Below are 7,898 nucleotides of genomic sequence, written 5' to 3'. Positions count from 1 at the left end.
AGGCGGTAAACTGAGCCAGAGGCCCGGCCTCTCCTGCAGGCGTAGGTCGCCGTAAGCTGCCTTGCGGCGACCTAGCTGCGGGAGGGTCTTCACTTAAATTCGTCTCCTGCTGACGCGAGTGCCGCTCTGCGCCGGTTTAGTAACACCCGATTGGCGCAGCGTCCCGGGCCATGCAGTGTCAGAGCAGGCGCTGCATTGCTTACAGCCACTACTGGCCTCCGGGAGCCGTCCCACAATGCCGCACACTCACAGGACGACCGATACAAGCGCTCCTGGTGAGGATGCGTGCCGCCGACGCTGAGCCAACTGTGCACCCACACAAGCAATTTAATAACTGCAGTGGCTGTATGCCAGCTAGGGTGACCAGATGTCCCGATTATCAGGATAAAGTATTATCCCTGACAGGTGTTTGTCTAACCTGTTCTTAAAAATCTCCAATGACAGAGATTCCACAGTCTCCAGTGCTTAATTTAGCAAGTTTTTTCTAGTGTCCAACCTAAATCTCCCTTGCTGCAATTTAAATCCATTACTTCTTCTCCTGTCCTCAGTGAATAAGGAGAACAATCTATCACTCTTCTCTTTATAATAACCTTTTACATCTTTGAAAACTGTTATCATGTCCCCCCTCTGTCCTCTCTTCTCCAGATTAAACAAACCCAATATTTCCAATCTTTCCCCACAGGTCATGTTTTCTAGACCTTTAATCATTTTTATTGCTTTCCTCTGGGTTTTCTCCAGTGTGTCCACATCTTTTGCAACATGTGGTGCCCAGAACTGGACACTATACTCCACTTGAGGCCTCATCAGTGCTGAGTAAATGGAAGAATTACTTCTCATATATTGCTTACAGCACTTTCTGCTAATACGGCCCAGAATGATGTTTGCTTCTTCTTCTTTCTTTTTTTTTTTTTTTTTGCAACCACATTATTTAGATTGACTCATATTAGGTTTGTGATCCTCTATAACCCTGAGTGGAGACAGGGGCACTTCTCAGGCCTTGCTTGTTTATTCAGAATTGCCCTGATTTAACTAAAGATTTGTTTTTAATTGCTTTAGTAAAACTGCTGCAAAACCCATCAGTGTAGATTGTCTTAATTCAGTTTAACCCTAGTTTATGTTGATTATGCTTAATTCGAATGTTACTATTCTCTAGGCTTTAATTGGTGTAAGAGTGACCATGCTGGGTTTTGCACAATTTTAACTAAATTGATTTAGAAACAAAACAATTTAGCTAAACCTGTGTGATTTTAGTGTAGACAAGGCCTCAGGCAATCAAGCCTTGGTGCAGAAACGCCATTTAACAAGTGCATGCTGGAAGTGGCCTTTTAAAGTGTGGGATGGGATGGTGTGCAGACCTTAGGCGGGACAAAGGAACCAGCAGGCTGAGTAAGAAAAGGAGTCTGGTTAGCTCCTCTGCTGTCTCCTTCCTCCACAGCTTAGCAGAAGGGGGTGTTGTGGCAATGGACCAACCAACCTGGCCTGCCTCCAGGAGAGTGACTGTAGCAGATTTATGAAACAGAGAGCCTAGAACTTTGGGGGAAAAGCTGAAAATCGTTTAGTCAAAGCCATGTTAATAACCACGGTTCATGCTGGGACCTTGATGGAGCTTTGTTTAAGAAAACGGGATTTGTGATGATATGCTTTGAGACTGCTCAAGGTTTTCTTGTTGTTGAGCGAAGATTGTTTGGGTTAGAAAAGCTACTAGAAATGTTGGCAGGATGTGAACAACCTGGTCATTTTCCATGGATTGAGAAGTAGGAGACCCAGTGTAAACCAAAAGGGGTTTCACTGGCTGGGCTTTGGCTTTGTTTGGTGTCCCTTCTTTTCTCTTTGTGCTCCAAGTTATGGGTGTCATGCTTAGAGAATCTCATAGATTCATAGATACTAAGGTCAGAAGGGACCATTCTGATCATCTAGTGTGACTTCCTGCACAACGCAGGCCACAGAATCTCACCCACCCACTCCTACGAAAAACCTCACCTATGTCTGAGCTATTGAAGTCCTCAAATCATGGTTTAAAGAATCATAGACTTCAAAGAGCAGAGAATCCTCCCTCAAGTGACCCGTGCCCCATGCTACAGAGGAAGGTGAAAAACCTCCAGCGCCTCTTCCAATCTGCCCTGGAGGAAAATTCCTTCCCAACCCCAAATATGGCGATCAGCTGAACCCTGAGCATATAGGCAACATTCACCAGCCAGATACTACAGAAAATTCTTTCCTGGGTAACTCAGATCCCACCCATCTAATATCCCATCACAGGGGATTAGGCCTATTTACCATGAATATTTAAAGATCAATTACTTACCAAAATCCCATTATCCCATCATACCATCTCCTCCATAAACTTATCGAGTTTAATCTTAAAGCCAGATAGATCTTTTGCCCCCACTGCTTCCCTTGGAATGCTATTGCAAAACTTCACTCCTCTGATGGTTAGAAACCTTAGTCTAATTTCAAGTCTAAATTTCCTGGTGGCCAGTTTATATCCATTTGTTCTTGTGTCCACATTGGTACTGAGCTGAAATAATTCCTCTCCCTCTCCGGTATTTATCTCTCTGATATATTTATAGAGAGCAATCATATCTCCCCTCAACCTTCTTTTAGTTAGGCTAAACAAGCCAAGCTCCTTGAGTCTCCTTTCATAAGACAAGTTTTCCATTCCTCGGATCATCCTAGTAGCCCTTCTCTGTACCTGTTCCAGTTTGAATTCATCCTTTTTAAACATGGGAGACCAGAACTGCACACAGTATTCCAGGTGAGGTTTCATGCCATGGGGTTTCTTGAATTTCAACAGCCTGGTCCTAGATTTGATTTTGTCTGTCCATCTGATGCTGCCTCCTGCTACTGGAAGATACGGGGGAATGTCATCCAACCGTGGGACTATGCCTCCAATCCAGCCTTCCCATCCTGACCTCTAAGGAATCAGGGATTCTGCCTGCACAAGGAAAGAGTAACGATGCTCACCTGAAACTGACAACTCATCTTCCACCAGAAAAAGACCATCTCTGATTCCCCCCTCCCCCTCCCGCCATTTTAGCTACTCATAGTCATCACTTAGCCAAGCTGCTCTGTAGCAATTGATATGGCACAGTCAGCTGATGGCGCTAGTGAGGCAGCAGGAGCTGCTGCTGTGTTTTTATAGGTAGGTTAACCCCATGACTGCTGCTTCACTCACCCTCTTTATAGTGCGACCCGTATCCATCCCAGTCCATTGAAGGCAATGAAGCGTTAAGGTCTGTCCACTGTGTGTAGCCGTGTGTGTGCAGCGGTGTGTGTGTCCTAACCAGCATGTTCAGCCGTGTTCAGGTGGTTAACACAGATAGCGTTGCTGTCATTCCCAAACCTTGTCCTGCCATCCGTGTAACGACGGGGCAGGATGACGGCTTTTTGACGTGGTTCGGAAGATACAGCCGTGTTTCTGAGCAACAGATCGACAGAAAAGATTCCAGATGCCAGCATGCATGTACCATTGCACAGTCACAATGCGCTGCCGCAGCTTCTCATTGATATTCTACACCTGGAGTGTGTCTAAAACCTCTCCTTTCTGCCTGGCAGGGTGACTGCGCTGCCTTTACCAAAAACTGAAGCAATTCTGGCTAGGTGGTTTTACAAGGAAAACAAGATTTGTTGCCCCAGAAATGTCCCTATGGAGGTGAACAGAGCCCCAGGCAGCCTTGATTTATTCATGACATCATCTATAGGAATAACGACAAATGCTGCCGCTGCTTATCAGACCACAGAAGTCTTCTGAGCTATAAAAATAGAAAAAGCTGATGCCAATGGCTTCTGCCAAATCAAAATGGCAATGAAAAGTCCCTGGCGCCGAGGTTTGACGAAATAAAAACTGACTAATGACTTCGGAGTTTGGCCTCATCTGTTCTTGTCTTCTTGTCATGTACAATATGTGAAACCTTTACTTGCTATTTCTGGGCATATATATTTTCTTTCTTTTTCCTTTCTTCTTTGCAAGGGTTAGTGAAGTGGATGCAGGTCAAGTTAAAAATGCTCTCTCGGAAACAGGAGTTGTCATGAAGGAAGGGTCCCAGACGTATGGCTGGGGCAGATTGCTTCTTTCTCACATGGTCACACAGATGTTCATTTCCTTTGGATCTCTTCATTAGTTTTTTTCCCCGGACAGAACTGATAAATTTAGTTTCAGACATACAGGGCTTCACTGACAGAGCCTGTTTACCTGCAGAGCAATTGCATGCCTGGTTTGCATGCAGTTACTGTGACTGCGCATGCAAATTGGATGATTGCACCCTCAGATGTCCTTCATGGGCCTTTTGCACGAGCAATCTCCTAGTTTCCACACAACTGCAATAAATACACACATCAGCTGGGTGTATGATTGCACACACATTTTGCGTGCATCTTTTGTGCAACTAATTTTGGTTAAAAATTCTGGTCCTTCATTTAAAAAGAACTACCTACTTGCTTTTTTAAAAATAATAAAAATAATTTGGTAAACTGATAAAGCAACAAAATATACCCGGGTTCATTTTTATACCATCAGATGCAGGCCACAATGTGTGCATTATTGCACACTTAGTTTGAATATGTATTTATGACATTTGCAAGGACAAATGAGGTGTTTGTGTGATAGGCTACTAATTTGCCTTTTGCATATGCTAATATCTGATTTGCTTTGCATATTCATTAATTGCACCACCTTATTTTTTCCTCTGGCTCTAATCTTGTAGCGCTTTGAAAATCAGGCTCTAGATGTCTGGAAGCAAAGTGTCTTTATGTACACTAATGTGTTAGGTGTGAGTGTTAAGGCCATCCATATAATGTAAATTCCCCTATGCATGCAGCAACATTTGGTTTTCAAATACCAAGCACAGAAGCACCTAAACCTCTAACAGTCAAGGCAATCGGATGGGCAGGACTTTTTCTGGTAGAATAATGCATCAAATGTACCTTCCAGAATTAGCTAATGGCAAGGCCAGCTCAAGATAAACCCAGAGTTGACCCTTGGTTAAATCTGGGCAGGAAACATTTTCCTGTCTCATGAAGATGTTCAGGATTTTGAAAATTATTCCTGCTCTGCATTGGGACGAACCTGAGATCTTTCAGTGGTTTTTGCAAAAAGAATGTGGCAGGGACCGGCTCTCTCCCTCTTTCTGATTTTGCCCGGAACTCTATCCTGGACTTGAGAAACCTTTTCCCCACCAAAGATTTTTCAAAACTGATCCAGTCCCATGAAAAGTTTCTGTTTCTACAAACGGACATTTTCCAATGAAAAAACACTGTCAAAAAATTCCCAACCAGCAGTTGTGGGCCTTCCACTCTAGGGTCTGCCGCTATGTGAGTGTAGTGTCAATGTCTCCGAAATTCCTCTAGATGGGAGTCTTGAGCCATATAAAGACTGTGTCTGGATGCATATTCACTACTGAGTTGGTCCAGTGGGGTCTTCTCATTAAGCATAAAGCTCCTATTTATGGGGCTTATTTTAGAAATGTTGCTTTCTTCAGCTGATCCCCGAGAGGAGGAGAGCTTAACATTGCCTCTGCAGTCAAACAGGGCCAGCTACATTGCTCTCCTTAAGGGTTGTGTTGGGCCATTGTGTGCTGCTAGACCGCTATTGTGTTCTGTCCCAGAGGTGATGGTGCTTCAGTGGGTGTTAAAGTAAAACCCGCAGAGAGCTGATACTATAGTCTGCTGCTCTGAGCTCTGGACCACAAGTCAGGAACCAGTGAGTTCTAACCTCACCATGACACTGAATTCTGTGGCTTTGAATGAAGTCAGGCCAACAGCTCTGAACGTGGGTGTTTCAAGTTAGCTGCTTACATTCATATCAAGGCACCTAAATCTGTTATTTAGAATTGCCGGGCACCAGCAGCTCCCACTGAAGTCAATGATCAACACTTTGGGTTCATTTAATAATGAATACTGTGTACTGTTAATAAAGGGACAATCTTGAAAGTTCATAGATGAGCAGAGATGGGCCAAACCCAAAAGCCTCGCTCCAAATACTCTCATCTCTGGGGAAATGTAGATCCACCATGGAACATCATGGCTCAGACCCATCTTTACGAATTAGGGCTCTGCCCAAACCAGAGTTTGGAGATTTCACAGGATCTGAAAAGCTTCCATTATTTCACAGGATCTGGGCTTGAAAGGGGGAAGGTCATTGCAGAGGGAGACTGTCTCTGAAAGGGAGGAGAAGACATCTCAAAGCTGGCAGAACCCAGTGGGAGTGGGATGGAGTCCCTCCAGGCAGGAGACCATGAAAATGGGGAGTGGGTGGGAAAATTGGGATACCCCAGTACTCTGCTTCAGAGGCGCACACAAGAGGCTCTGTTGACACTGGAAATATGGTTTGTATCATCTCAATTCAAACATGATTCATAACCACAAATATGGACTGTGGCGTTTCTTAGATTCCAGAGAGCTCAGTCACTCGGAGCTGTTGTGGAGCACCGTTACCCCCCTTCGTCCCGTACATGGAGCTACCTTCCAAGCTTCAGCAAGTCTCCACTGACGTGCGCTATAATCTGCTTCTCCACTGTCTCCATACACTGGTGCACCATGATGCTGCCCAGTAGTGCTGGCTCCAGCACCTTCCTCCTCACCTCCAGTACCCAATGGGGGAGGGATCCAGGAGGGGCATAACCCAGGTAAAAAAATGACACACTCTACCCCCTGCAATCCATTCAATGGCTGCATCTAGCCTGGTGTGGGCTGAAAACTTTCATCTCCTATCTCTCCCTAGCAGAGACAGGGATTTCGATCAGATCCTGAGCCTGGATTTCTGATCTCACCCAGTACACAGTCCCCTCCGCCCACAAGCTTCCTTTTCAAAAAGACAGGGTGGCTTGCAGAGTTTGCTGGTTTCTTGGACGACCTCCGCTGTGAAGCAGCAGCGGTGGCGTCGCTCAGCCCAGCCTCCTAAGTCCAGAGTTGATCGCCAGCATATTCTCCCTGAGCCTGGGTGGAGAACTGGAGGAAACTCCACCTCCGCAGGAGTCAACCTGCTGCAGCAGGAACTCCCAGAGAGATTCCCGCTTAGGCTGATCTGTCAACAGATCCATGAACTTTCTCTTACCTCTTGCAAAACCAGCCCATGAATGTGCTAAAAACAGACCCAAGTTGCTTCTACCTCTACAGCAGAGTCTGGGGGCTTTGGCTAAACACTGCATGCTGATAGCCACCCTTTTACATCTGTGTACACATGGAGCCTGGCTTCTCATCCGCCCCTTGTGAAGGGGGAGCAGTGGAGCCATGAAAATTGTTCACCGCAAAACCTGAAACTCAGCTGGTCTCATGCCAAGCCCGGAGATTGACTCAGGTTTGTTAGAAAGTTGTGAACCTCTGATGATTTCCGGCTTGGCAGGTGGGCCAGGTGAAATTGGGCAGAGTCAGGGGAGTTTCTCTGAGCTTTTGGATTTGTTTGAGCCCAGAACTTAAAAGCCAACCTCCAGGGTGCTGATGCCACTCAGATCTAAATCTGAAAAATCCCAAGAGAGTCCCATGAATGAATGAATTTAGGAAATCTATGCTGCTCTCAGCACATGGGCAATCTCTGAATGCATCTCTCAGATTAACCAACAGATGGGCAAGAGCCACAAAGCTAGTCTGATCGGCACCTGAACTCACCTAGCATTTGGGAATGTGGGAGTTGGATCCAGGCCATTACTAAGGGGGACAGGTAGCTGCAAAATTCTGATTTCTATTTGAGATTGAGGTTATGTCTATCTGCTGCACAGATCCGGATACTGTGCGGGGCCGATGTAACTAGGCCACTGCACCACTGATGCCAAACATGGGGTCTGATTCTCCTCTGCCTTACACCAGCTGAGGAACCAGTTTGGTATCGATATAATGGATGAAATCTCTGGCTCAGACACCCTGACCTTTGTGGCTTTTGGTTCTAGATCTCATAGGCCATCCAG

The sequence above is a fragment of the Dermochelys coriacea genome, chromosome 13 (genome assembly GCF_009764565.3).
Source record: "Dermochelys coriacea isolate rDerCor1 chromosome 13, rDerCor1.pri.v4, whole genome shotgun sequence".
NCBI lineage: Eukaryota > Metazoa > Chordata > Testudines > Dermochelyidae > Dermochelys > Dermochelys coriacea.
Note: the sequence above shows the minus strand (reverse complement) of the source record.